Source organism: Daucus carota, chromosome 4 (genome assembly GCF_001625215.2).
Source record: "Daucus carota subsp. sativus chromosome 4, DH1 v3.0, whole genome shotgun sequence".
Classification (NCBI taxonomy): domain Eukaryota; kingdom Viridiplantae; phylum Streptophyta; class Magnoliopsida; order Apiales; family Apiaceae; genus Daucus; species Daucus carota.
Window position 1 is genome coordinate 16,083,954 of NC_030384.2, and position 15,021 is coordinate 16,098,974.

At 33.4% G+C, this 15,021-nt stretch overlaps 1 pseudogene; it reads right to left on the reverse strand.

The window, feature by feature from the left end:
* Positions 1-1,299: 1,299 nt before the first annotated feature.
* LOC108203484 (RAN GTPase-activating protein 2-like) lies at positions 1,300-11,046 on the reverse strand (annotated as a pseudogene).
* Between the last annotated feature and the right edge of the window lie 3,975 nt (positions 11,047-15,021).

Here is a 15,021-nt window from a genome sequence, read left to right on the forward strand (position 1 = left end):
ATATAATTAACGATTTAAAGCATGACGAATCTCAGTTTTAGTTGTGTTTTTTTAAAAGTAATCATGTTTTTCACTAACATTAATGTCATTAATTTGCAAATACTACTTTTTAGACATATACATCATGCCCTACATGTAAAAAGCATACGACTCTTTAACAGAAATGATTGATGACATCTGGCTATATATATTGATTAACCAATAAAACAGACAATAAACTTGCAAGAACATAAATGGGTAAAAGTCAAAAAGATATTGAGATGCAACTCCGAAGCCATCCCCAGTTTTAACAAGGATAAACATTATGTTCTCGTTATACGAACATTAATCATGTCGGGACGTATAAATTACAATCCATGTAGGTGTATATTAATGACTCCTTCCTCCAATTTCTTTGGATTGGTTGTCCACAAAAACATCAATTTAAATTCATGAAAACGGGTTACGATGTCCTAGCATAAGAACGGCACCACCTTATGGATAGAGAGATTGAGTTGTGTTTAGATTATTCAAAACCCTACAACCTATAGAGGGTTTTATAGGTGCAGAGAGACTTGTGTGCTACTTTTTCTCATAATTAAATAATCTGAAACATAATCAGACTAAAAAACTTGCAAGCTACTATATTCCATAAATAATTTGAAACAAAACTTGTTTCGTCGGAGGAGAGAGAGAGTGGAGGGAATCCTCGGTTTTTGTAATGAGAAAGTTATTTGTAGGCTACGAACTTGGCCTCGTCAAATCCCGCCAAGTTTACCATTTTTTAATTAATTTTTTTAATTTCAAGTGGGACTACTTTAACATTACAAACATGCACAGTAAAACGTCGGACTTGTCCATCGTATTCGAGCAATCTATCAATATATTAAAAGTGCTACCTTTTGATTAATAAGTGGCATGCAAAAAAGAGGATAATTGACATGCAAAAATAGTGATAATTTTTGACTAGGTGGCATGCAAAAAGAGGATAATGGCAGGTGACTTGTGCAGGGACATTGGACTTGCTCTCTAGACAACTCCAATCGGGAAGTAAAACTTGGTGATCGAAATTTGTATTTATGATTAGAGTTGGCCTCACCATGTGTATCTACAGAGTAATTTCGCAATGATAAAGTGTAAACAGAACAAATTTCCGCAGATGCGAGTACGCGGCAGAGAATTGAAGTTCATCTGTACTATACAACATCAACAAAGAAAATTTTGCTGGGGACAAAAACAATGATAATTTAAGCTAGTTCTAATATGTGGCTACTGTAAATCATGAACGAGCATATTCAAGAACAAACCAACGTCCTGGGAACTAGAAAGCTAAATGTTGGGTCCTAATTTACTCGTAAAAGAGTTTGCTACATCTATGTTGCATAATCTGGTACTAGCTTATGTAAGTATGCAGACTGGAATCTAGAACAGCATGTAGAGGAGATAATGCTGATATGGATGATGTGCTGTAACTACTCGTGTTTGATTTCAAGGCGCTTGAGTTAGGATTCAAGTTCATTTTCATCACCGTCTTCATCAGACTCCTGATAATCTTCTCCCTTCAGGATCATTATCATCCAATGAAGCCAGCATAGCGGAAGAGCTTTGAACATATCCTTGATCTCATCAACACCCTCATCCTTCAATTCATTTTCAAACAAGTTTAGTTTTATCAGCAAACGTTGTGAAGTTATTAGGCTTGGCAGAGCGGGAGCTGCTTTGGCAGTAATCTCATTTCCAGATATCTCTAGAACTTTGAGTAAAGTAGCAGACTCCCTGAGAGCATTAGCAAGAACTATGCACCCTTCATCTGCTAGATTGAGGTAGCTGAGGTTGAGTTCATTAAGATTAGGACATCCGGGGAGTGCTTTAATTAAACAAGTCCGGATTCTAAACCAAACATATTGTCACGTAAATCAAGCTTCTTCAGATTGTTACAAGTTCCAAGTGCTTCAGCCAAAGCAACTCCCCCTTCAGAGGCAACCCTTGTGGAAGAACACCGGACATTTTCTAATGCAGGAGAATGTTTCACAAGTTCTGAGATGGCAATTGCGCCTTCATCCCCTGTCATGTTGTTATGAAATTGAAGCACCTTTAATTTCTCAGTGCAAGGTATCAATTCACACACAGCTCGTGCAGCAGCTTCTGAAATACCATCATTTATAAGATAAAGCCCCTCTAGGCTACGCTGTGACTTCAAGAGGCTCTCAAATGCCCCTACACCCTTTTCTCCCAATGAATTATCAGATAAGTTCTGATACCTTAGTTCACAACCATCCAGGACAGATGAAAACATTTTCATGACTTCAATAGCTTCGTCCTCTGGTCTTCCTGCAATAAAATCTGGTAAATCGACTTCTTTCAGTTGATCCTTAAGAGGTGCCAAAAAGGGTTGAGCAACACGAGCAGAATTTGACCCAAAACTACGATTGCTGAAACAAATCTTTGTATACCTATTTCCTTGCCTACTCAGTGGTTCTTCTAACAACCTTTCAGCTTCCTCTGCATTGATAAAGGCCCGGGAGCCTCTAGATATATTAAATACAGTATCATGAGTTGTCGTGCCTTTCTCAGTTATTACTTCTCCGTGAAAAGTTTGCTCAGAAGAACTTCTGAAATTACACAAGTACTCATAATGAAACTGGTGATATATTGAAAACACGTAAGCTAGCAATCTAATTACATAAATGTCCAGCAACTAAACGGATGAAGGGGAAAAAGCAGCATTGAGTTGAAAAACCAACTTATTTAACATATCTTAATATAAAGCACATATGTGAATGTAGCATATAACTCTCTTTAGGAACAGAACAATGAAAGTTTACTTAATACTCACTAATGTATAAATCAATATTCATTAATATACAATAATCCTTAATATATGAAGTATTAATTACCAAGGTTTTAAACATCAACAATAACACAGTCATGATTTTTTCCAGTACGTTGAATATCATATTGTCTTGGCCTATAGTATTCTGTACTTAATTTCCAACAATCAGGTATTACCAAATCTCAAATGTAAAGAAATAATCAATTACAAGTTTCTAAAGCTCACCAACAACACAGTTACAACACAGTTATGATATTGTCTAGTAGTTTAAATATCCTATTATCTGTACTTAATTTCTAACTCTGAAGTATCTTGGTCTTGTTTAATTAAATAGCAAATCTCAAATGCAACTGTAAAACATTTCATGTCACTAAAGAGTTATGATCTACTGTATTACCGGTAATACACTTGGTATAGAGTTATGATCTACTGTATTTTTGAGAGCATGTGTGTATATGGCAACAAGTAGCAAAAACACAGAACATTAGCATTATGCAGAAGACTACTACAGAGCACTGCACACTACAAAATACATGTTATCAAGTCAAATACCGAGTAAGCTAAAGTTGCATAACTTTAATATATTACTGATCACTCATCTATACTATACTATAATAAGTCAACATGGTATAATTTGTAGTCGAAGGTTTAGTTATATTTTTTGTTTGGTACTCTCCATTTGGTACTACAAGAATAAACAGTTTCAAATACTAAAAACCCTCATATATAACAATACATTATCATATAATATCTCATTAAAAAAAATTATAATGATGTTATAAATAAAATTATAAATATACAATTTTTAATATCTTTTTTCAACAAGAAACTTCATATAACTCTTTTTAATTTTAACGTGTTCTATTTCAGTATAATCATTACATAACTCTTTCTAACTCTAATCTTAAAAGTTATTATTGTCGAAAAAACCAAGATTACAAAATTACGTTGAAATTCGATTGATTAGATTACTGAATCTTTCAAAAGTATTACACGATGGCTATGTTTGGAAAAGATTAGAATTTTTTGATTTTTTTATTTTTAAATCTACGTGTACTAAATTCAGATTAAATGTACTAAAATCCTAATATATATATATATATATATATATATATATATATATATATATATATATATTAGGGTTTGTCCATTTTTAACTAATCGAAAGAAAATATAGTTAGTTGAATAATATAATTTAATTAAAATTCAATCCATTAATAGTAAAATACTAATAAAATGATATTAAAATTTAAATTATAAATAATAAATTACGAATTATATACCCGTCGTGCTTCGCACGGGTTAAAGGCTATCTATACTATACTATACTATAATATAATAAGGCAACATAGGTTTAATTTGTAGTCGTACAAAATTTTGGTTTGGTTATCTCCTCTATGTAGTTATCGGTCACATGTAGACTTCTCTTACTCTTACAATATTAAAGAGTTTTATACCGTTCAAATTACAAACACTTGTGATGTAATACAAGATAAAAAAAACTCCATCATTATTCTTTTAAATATAATTTATATATTATTTATATACTATATTATAATAAACCGATATTTGTATAATTCGTAGTCGTCCAAAAAATGTAATCAGTTGGTAAATATAATCTGGTTAAAATCTAATTCATTAATACTAAAATACTAATAAGATGATGTTAAAATTTATATTATAATTAATAAATTACGAATTCTATACCCGCCCGTGCTTCGCACGGGTTAAAGGCTAGTATAATTAATACTATATCATGATAAAATGACAACAAATCACTAGTACCACAAAACCTCAGCAAACATTGATACGAATCATACAAATGAGATACAAACTAAATCACCACAAAATCACAAGCACTAATGACTGACACTAACGAACATAAATCACAGACACTAACGACTAAATAACAAGCACAAGAAGTCAAATACTATTTTGAGATTAAACGAACATAAATCACAAGCACTAATGACTAAATCAATAAGTAATCTGTAATTAACATTAATTAACCACAAATTGACTTAAAATTATTAACACTGATCACTAATCAGCATGAAATCAACAATAGATACACTAATCACTAATTACACTTATATATATCATAAAATTTGACATATACATTTCCAATTTGAAAATGTAAATCAATAGAAAAACAGTTTAAGAGCACAAATTTTTGCAAATAAAAATGAAAAATTACGAAGCCCTAAATAACATTCCTCCTCTAGTCCTAACCATATATTTTTTTTGCTTTCACAGAGTTATTTTAGACAACTAGTTGTTGTTTTGAGAAGACATAAACATAATTAGTTAGTTTTGATTAAATTTAAAACTAAAACCCTAGAAAAATTGATCGCACTAGCATGCAAGGATAATATAGCAGTATAATAACTACAATACGAGATTTAGAGTGTGATACGTACCTATTTGAAGAATTTGAAGGTAATCTCCTTCAGTTTGAGTAGTAGGACGCTATGTGCAGTGCGATTTTTCTGATTTTCTGCAAAATTTGTTCAAAACGAAGATCATAAACTTGTAAGAGTTGCAAAAACGCAAGAAATCGAAGAAAAAAAGCAAATTATATGAGTTTTTAGTGATTAACCTGTGTTTGAGAGAGAGATGAACAGTGCGAGAAAGTGGTGCAAAAGTAGTAACCGTTCTGCATGTATATGTGTGTATAGTTTCTTTTTTTAATTTTAAATTAGCGGGTTCGAAGTCAACCGTATGAATTGCGCTCGTGTTAGTAATTGGACTGGGTGGTTTTGGGCTTGGACTGGCAGGCTTGTTTGCAGTTTGTCCGGTAGTTTTTGGCAAAGATTTGAAATTGAATTTGGCATTAAGCTGGGCAGACGGTACTAGAGGTGAGGAAGATCAAGATGGAGGTGATGACGAAGGTGGAGGTGGAGGTGGGGCGGTTGGGGGGGGGGGGGGTTGGATTTGGTGGTGATATAAATAATGGAGGCCGACATAGAGGTGGTGGTTATGAAGGTGCGGGCGGGACGGAGGTGGAGAGAGCAGTAGAGACTTGGCGGGGGTGGCGGGGTGAAGCTGCTGGAGTGGGTGGAGGCAGATGTTGGGTTGGAGAAGAACAAGGAAAAAGTGGGGTTGTTTAAGAATTTAGTGATGTTTTCTTTGGAATTTAGTGATAGTTTCCAGTTTGTAGAATAAGGAGGTTTCTATTGGAGTGAGACACTCTCTCTCTCTCTCTCTCTATATATATATATATATATATATATATTATAGCTTTGAGATCTGTTTATACCAATATATAGATATTCATCTAAATTTTTTTAAATATTAAACTCAACAGGTTCAACATCAATTTGACCACTTATTTGACTTAATTCGCTTAATAGCTCATTAACCTTAAAAATTGCTTAATACCTATTTATTGCCGAATCGAAATGCTTTAAGGACTGGTTTCACCTATTGTTGGTGATATCAAAGAGGATATTCGTATTTGAGAAAATGTTACAACTAGGGTATGAGTTTTTATGTAAAGTTATCATTCATCCTTATATTGAACTATCATTGTTATGATTTTTGTTTATTAAAACTAAAGTTATGTAAGAATGTTTGGATGATTTTAACATTCGGATTTTCAACTGGCAGACACTAACAATGACTCTTTAATTAGGTGGTTGATTTTTATTGGTTACCCATGGGTACACATTAAAAAAACGTTGTAACATTATAGTTGAAATTTTGGGATCACAAATATGTTTTTATTTTGTAATTTGCATGAGAACTTCTCGTGGTGATTTTCAATATTTGATCACATTTTCAGCCTTTTTAGTGTTTTATTTTTTATTAATAAGTAGAAAATATTGTAAATTTATATTTGCCCAATTTTTTCTATTTTAAATTCATTAGTTAATCTGGATTTCTTTGTATTACACTTTCATCCAATATCATATATTCATATCATACATTACAATTATTTCATTCTATGAAACAAATGTTTAATAAACATAAGGAATCAAAGACTTGGACATACAAGGAAACATACACTAATAATTTTACATATCTGGTTGCATGTAAAAAGTCAAACATTTTATTTATTATTCTTTTGTTAGGTTAGTTTTCCTCCTCCTCTTCTGTATATATATTATTCATCATATGATGTGAGATTATGTGGCTACATATATTAACATAACTACATGATGTCATTCTTCAGTAATATAGAAAATCAATTTTAATTTTAATTTTTAAGGGATTAATCATTTCGGTACAATAACTCAAAATCTGATTTTACTCTATTAGTTGTCAATGTCTACTTGCTAGGATATTGTGGTTTTTGACAGCTACTAAACTTATGGTTCCCTTGGAACTAAAGGGCCTTCCAAAGAACTTGCCACTTCCATCAGGCTCGAGGAGCTCATGGCTGAAATATTGTTGTCCTTAGTGATCAATGTCTGAACCGAAACACACTGATTTCCCACCATTTTTTTTTTCTGCTCCGGGGCAACAGGTGCTGAGCAAAAGATCCTATCATCGTACATAACTCTCAATGTATAATCAATCATCATTAATAATTAAAAAGGTAACATCGCACACTTGTGCAGAGGTATGTCCACAAGGTCGAGATGACTTCCCAAGAGCTTTTGTTTGCTTTCTTGAAATTGTTTCTCTATTTGGAAAGAAAGGACAAGATCTCTTTGCCTTTTCGCTCCCTTGAGGTCTGATTAGAGCATCTCCAACCCTCCCAAGCCCTTAGCTAAAGTCTAGGTGGCTTTCCAAAATTAAATTTTATAGCCAATGTTCACAAAAAATGGAACTCCAACCACAACAAGCCCTTGTGTATAATTATAGCCATCCTCCTATGGATGACTATATTTGTCGAACCACTACAGATCTGTAGTAAATTCCACGTCATCTCCCGCAATTTATTTTCCTCATTCCCGCTGATTAAATATTATTTATTACTATATTAAACTGATATATTCTATTTATAACAATCTAAATATTAATAACATATATACTATTTTTAAATTATAGCCAACCAATATAGCCAATACCATTGAAGCACAGTGTCTCACAGGTTCAGCAAATTTTACATAATGTCTTCCTGGTCTAATTTAGTCAACGATTATAACCAACGCCATTGGAGATGCTCTTACCTCTTTTCCTGTAACTGTTAAAGAGACTTTAAAAACCATTAAATAGGGAATTAATTAGCGGAAGAGTGTGAGAAGTCTGACCATTACCTTGAACTTCAGTTAAAATATTTTTACCTTTGTCTAAAGAAGGCCTTTTCTTTGCTTCTTGAAGAGTATGAGTTGTGATACTTACTCCATATGATGCCTTTTAATTCACCCTTGTGAATTCTTGCTTCTGTGAATGGGTTCTTTGAAGTACACCCTCATCATCACTGTCATCCAAGATGATGTCCTCAACATGAGCTTTATCTGATGGGCCTATCTCATCTATTCCCTCCTATGTGATTATAGCCCAACTAATTGGAGACCCATTAAATTACTTACTCTTCACTTAGTCAACGGGTGGTATGAGAAGAAATAAAAATATAAAATAAACCAGAAGTCCAAGGGACATAAAAACATCAGCTGACAGAATAGAGGAGAGGGCATTGTCTGGGGAGAAATATTTTTCACTCGTCTAGCTTCAGAAAAATCATCAGGAAGGCATTTGTGGTCGGATTGTGCTGAAACTTTAACTGGAGGTTTCCAAGATACAGGCCTTCAATTTTTAGGTGATTTCAATCCTTTTTATTTCATCCTCATTGTATCGTTCTTGAAGTTTTATACTTCTTGGGCTGTTGTATCATCATATTTGATGTTTGTAGACTCTCTTGTACTCATTCCTTGTTGATTATTGAAGAGTTTTGGTGGACAGAGGTCCCGTGGTTTTTCCACACTTCGATTTGGAGAGGCTTTCCTGCATGTAAAAATTGTAGTGTTGTGTCCTTGCTTGTCTTCATTCATTTTACAGCTTACTTTAGTTGCTATTAATTTTCTGCTTATGTTTTGATTCCATTCACTTTATGTGCTATTAAATTCGGGGTCCTGCAATTTTCTTGCAAGCTTGGAAGAATATTTGTCAAGTATATTTGAACTGATTTGAGTTTGTGGTTAAATTACTTTGACAAGCAGTGTTTTTCTTCCCTACATTATCAAGGTCTCATGCAATACTAACTGTTCCAAGTCGACTTGTGTTAGAGATTAAATAGAGCTTTGTTGGATAAAGAGCATGAAAAGTCTGCCATTACCTTGAACGTCAGTCATGATATTTTTACCTTTGTCTAAAGAAGGCCTTTTCTTTGCTTCTTGAAGAGTATGAGTTGTGATACTTACTCCTGATCATGCCTTTTCATTCACCCTTGTGAGCTCTTGCTTCTGTGAACGGGTTCTTTGAAGTACACCTTCATCATCACTGTCATCCAAGATGATGACCTCAACATGAGCTTTATCTATTGGGCCTATCTCATCTATTCCCTCCTATGTGATTATAGCCCAACTAATGGGAGACCCATTAAATCACTTACTCTTCACTTAGTCAACGGGTGGTATGAGAAGAAATAAAAATATAAAATAGACCAGAAGTAGGAGATGAAGAAGCGGGAGATGAAGACTGATAAGAAAAAGACATACTTTAAAAGAAGACATATGGATGTGTGTATAGGTTGTATTGCATGATACATGTATCTGGACATTGTGTTGTCCACGTTCATCTGTGGTAGCTGGCCAGCTGTACTTCGCACAAAAGAAACAATACCTCATTTATTATTATATTGTACTTATAAGTTTTAACACATATCTCGAGGCACTGAATATTTTTTATCAAATAAATCTATCTTTTTATTTTGTTTCTAGAAATAATAATGAAAACTGATAAAAAACAATATTAATAATTATAGAAAATTAAGTTATTTATTTAAATTTTACGTGTCCCCGTACCCGTGTCCAAAATTCGGACAGCGTCCCCGTGTCCTAATTTTTTAAGATTGCCGAGTCCGACCCTCGGATATGTGTCGTATCCGACACTCCGTACCCGAGTCTGAGTAACATAGGTTTCCAGTAGTTCTAGGTCACTACCGTAAGGGATTTATCTTTTTCCATCACTATCAACCATGTTTATGGCCTCGACAAGTGATTCAATAGCATCTCCTCCAAGAGATTCTGTCCAAAATTAACTTGTGTTTCAGATAGATAACAACTGAGATAAGACAGTGAGGTGGAGTTGTTAGACGATGCATATAATAAACAGAATATCTAAAACAGGATACAACTAAGTTCATATACCTCTACTTCAAATGACGAATTTTCTTTAGTTCCAGGAATACATAAATGCAAAGAAGTCGTCTATCTGCAGTTAATCTTTCGTCAGCAGCAGTACTAGTGGTAGAAGGGATCAAGTGATCCTCGCAGCATCTCCCATGTATTTTCACTTGTACCATCGAAGGGGATGCATCATGCAAGCGTGCGGGTTTCTATTCCTCATTTCAGCCACATATCCACTGAACACACATTAGATAAATTTGTCAAGAAGATACTATTATGCCTTTTAATAATATTCAAATTGTTCGATGACCAACTCTCTCAATAAGCCTTAATTGCTTCTAATATTGCAATTACATAGATCTCCGAGACCCTCCCCAAATGAGTACCATGTTAAACAACCTACTCTTCCAATATCTTAATATGTAGTAGACTAGTAGGAGATGTTTATTGATCTAAAAATTGAATACAACCCCAACACCCTCCCCAAATACCATGTAGGTAGCCTGTGCTTCCTATACCTTAGTAGGAGACAGTCAATTCGTTCAAATTTTATATTCAACAAAAAATCATGACATTATATTTTGCAAAATATTATGTAAACAGAGACCGGAGGACAATGGCAAAATACCATGTAGGTAGCCTCCGCTTCCTATACCTTAATGTGTTAGTTAGGAGACGTCAATTTGTACCAATTTTATATTCAATAAAAAATCATAACATAATATTTTGCAAAATACTTTGTAAACCGAGATTGGAGGACAATGGCAAAAAAATTGCAAAGCTCCATCCACATCTATATGCATATAAAATGTACTCAAATGTAAATCATAATCAAAGGAAACAATGATACGGCATTGAGAAATGCTGACATATAGGATTCTCATTTCTCTGCTCATCCGAAGCCGCTGAGTCTATAGATGATGGATTCATGGTCTCTGCAGGTTCATTCATAGGGTTTAAGGCCACAGTTGGTGTAGAAGTAGAACCACGCTTCTTCATATTAGAACTCTGAATTGGTGGGGATTATATACACAAGAGCAAGATTATATATATGAACAAAAATATATAGATTCTATTGTCAAACAATGCAAGGTAATTAAAAAAGTTACGAACCAGAGAGAACAGGGAAGGGTTTTACTGGATACTAAATCTCAATTTTTTGTATCTGGCACAAGAAAGGAAATATTGCAGGAAGAAAATAAGAAGAAAAACATTGCTAAAAGAAAGTTAACATTTATCCTCTCCCTCCGTCCCCCTGCATAGTAATCATTGGGGATGGGACGCGACACGGATTTTAATTTTGTTGTAAAATGTAGTTGTGCAATTTATTTTTAAAATTTTCTTTTTCTGAATTAAAGTTTGGATGTTAGATTTTTATTGAGGAAAGAAAAATTTCAAAAATAAGTTATGGAATTATATTTTATAAGAGTATTGAAATGCGTGTCGGTCAGCAGTTCAAAAGAAACGTATAAAATTAAATGGGACAGAGGGAGTATCGGACAAAAACTATAATATATTTATATTATATTACGATGCTGCTGCTTATGTGAAGGTCAATTGCGATGCTACTATGTTCACAACTGATGTAGGTTAGACTGTTCGAGATTTGATTGTAAAACTTTTTAGTTTAAAGAATTTAATTATTTTATTTGTTAAGCAATCTGAAAACAAAGCGGTTACATGTTTAGCTCGTTTTTTGTTTATTAATCAGGTTGTAATTGACAGTTCGAGTGTTTGTCTCTGCTAGGTTTCAGTTATTTATTAAATTCTTCGCTTTTCGTCAAAAAAAATAATATATATGACTTTGATTTATTAACATAACATATAAACTAAATTTAAAAATAAAAGGCAATATATGATGATTATATATGTGTGTGTATGTATTGATGAATTTATGAAGAAATTGAACGGGCTAAGCATAAGATAAACAAAAAAATATTTGGAAAATGAATCCCTTGATCTTTGCCCCTCCTAGGATTTTGAGAACACTAGAGATAGTTTATTTGTAATTAGAGATGTTCTTAATTTTTGTTATAAAATACAAGAATATGGGCCTTATAAGAGAGAACTATAGGCGCTTCTTCCAAACAAAAACTGCCAAGTCACTCTTTTTTATATGTAAGGTTAGTCATCAATATCAGTATCAATATCAATCAATATTCAATTCAATATATTCTCAAAGCTTACTAGCATTGGCTTTTATCAAATTACTGTAACTGACCCTCAACCTCTTTTACGTGCAGTTTTTTTCACGCACATTATGGTCTTTTCACCAAAAGATGGAGCTCCATCATCTATATCCGGGTCGTCTGACCCCATTCTCATGCTTGAGCTGAATTTTTATTTGTAGTCTAACTACTTAATCAAGCTGGTATGGGTTATTCAGTATTCAGATAAAAGCAAATATTAGCATACATTTTCACACAAACCAACAAAGCATGCAAAAAGGCACTGCCCACCAAGACAAATTTAAGTCGCATTAAAAGACACAAATGGTTTTCCAGTGAGAACTAAAGTAATCCAACCAACAGCAGCAAAACAAGTATATTCACACACCTAAAAAGATTAAAAGTTGCTTTTGCTGCTTAAGGGCATCACACTTTACCGGTTATGAAAAAACCAGCACCACCGCTTTCTGTATTCAGATATTTCCTCAATGTACATGTTTTAGATTAAACAAAATGTTTAAAACACTAGAAATAATATTCGGACAGGACTTAATGTTTGATAAGTGATATTTGTGATAAAAGTGAAAAAGAAGTGATGGTTACTTTGGACAGTACTTGAGATTGGGATTTGCATTGATTAAAGGAATTAAGACACGCACTCAATATGCTTGCTTGCTATGTTATGCACGCCAAGCTGACAATCAGCTTTTTTCATTCCGCTCTCTCTTTAACGTGGCCACACCATTTGGTATCGGTCGTTTGGTTCAAGGGTTGGAATGAGGAATCGGGTTAAGCTGGTATGGGTTTGAGGTATCATATCTGATATCATGTGTTTGGTTGAGTGCTGGAATCAATATGTACAATTTTGTCAAATGATAAGTTATTAATATATATTAATTAAAAATATTAATAAAATTATTATTGTCATATATTTTTGCATCATTGATTTAAAATCATTAAAAACATTACTTTTACTTAAAAATAGTTATATTTGTCTTATTCTAATAATAATTATTATTTTAAACTTTTGTCATGTTTTCACAAACCTTTTCTCACCAAAAAACACATTCGGAGGCATATACAAGTCTTCTAATTTTTCCCAAAAAAGTCTTAAGCGATATATTTGTACTTAATAAAATCATGTTTGAATATGACTCCCATCTTATTACTTTTTTTAACGTGTTTTATTATATTTATTGATTTTTATTTGTTTCGATGTTGTGCTAGAACAGTTTGATCTAGATTACAAGCCAAGAACTACAATCAAAGGCCAAGCTCTAGCCGACTTCTTGCTCGAGTTTGAGGATGACACCCAGGAGTGGGCAATGGTGCCATATAGTCCAGGTATTGAAGCCATCGATGGTCTCTTGGTAGAGGACGATTCATGGTGGAATTTGCATGTAGATGGAGCTGTTAATTCAGACGGAGCCGGGGTTGGAATAGTCTTGGTCAGTCCCGGGGGGTGCCGCTTGTTGAGTGCAATATATTTGGGATTTCCGGCAACTAATAACGATGCAGAATATGAAGCATTGATAAATGGCTTGTCCTTAGCAATATAGATGAAGGCTAGGAATCTAATAGTCTATAGTGACTCTATGATGGTGGTGCATCAAGTGAATGGGGGGTTCTTGGCTCGTGGATGGAGAACGAACTTGAACATGACCTTCACTCAGGAGTTGATGAAAAAGTTCAAGGAAGTGCATTTGGAGAAAGTTCCCCGAGAGAAAAATGAAGGTGCTGATGCATTGGCCAAGGCAAGTTCCAAAACGGACACCAAACTTCTAGGGACCATCCACTTCTGTGTCCAGGAGAAGCCTAGTGTATTAGAAGTGCAAAGGATAACTCAGTTTAGGGAGGACATGATGAAGATCGAAGAAGAAGTTGCTAACACATGGATGACGCCAATACTGAAGTTTATCCAAGATGGGCAGCTCCCAGAAGATGTAAGGGAAGCTAGAAGTCTCAGGTACAGGGCAGCAGGGTTACCTCTGAATTAATTGGAACATAATCTTCATTGTTTACCAAGTTATTTCTAATGATAACAACACACTTGCAAAACAAAAAAAATCATAGTTAGATATATAATTTTCTAGTTCTCAATAACATATATAATTGAATAAAAAGTACTTTGGATCAAAATTTTATTACTATTAATTTATTAATCCCTTCAACGAAAAAAATTATAGTCAACTATGTTCATACCTACTCCACAACCAAACATATTAGGGACATCTCGTTCCCCATTCTCACCCGCTGTTGTGACAAGACTTGCATCAATACTCATCTACAACAACCAGATGCTTACATAATGCGTCTAAAGTTTACAATAAAAATCATAACAAAAATTTTATGAGTTCTCAAGAAAAAATCTTACATGAATTGAATTACAAAGAATGAGTTGTTATGGAAAATTAATTTGGGTTTATTGGAAACAGATGACTACACTGCCGCACACAATTTAGGTTTGTATAGTCTACAGGGGGACATAGGGAGAAATCCTGTGATCTTAGCCATCCATTACAAATTCTAGATCCTTCTACGATTTTAAGGGTAAGGATGATAAAACTAATAATTTAAAATAAATAACACTTTAAAATTATTATTGAAGTGTTTAGTTTTGTTGGAATAATTTGATATTCATGTTCATTATCATCCGAATATTGATAAAACTATAATTATTAAAGACTTAATAAAATTAATATAAACTATGAATTATAATGTTTCTAGCATTAGAAATTCACATTAATATTACATATTCAATAAAATATTATTTTAAATTAAATGATATCTAATGTTATTTAGGGAG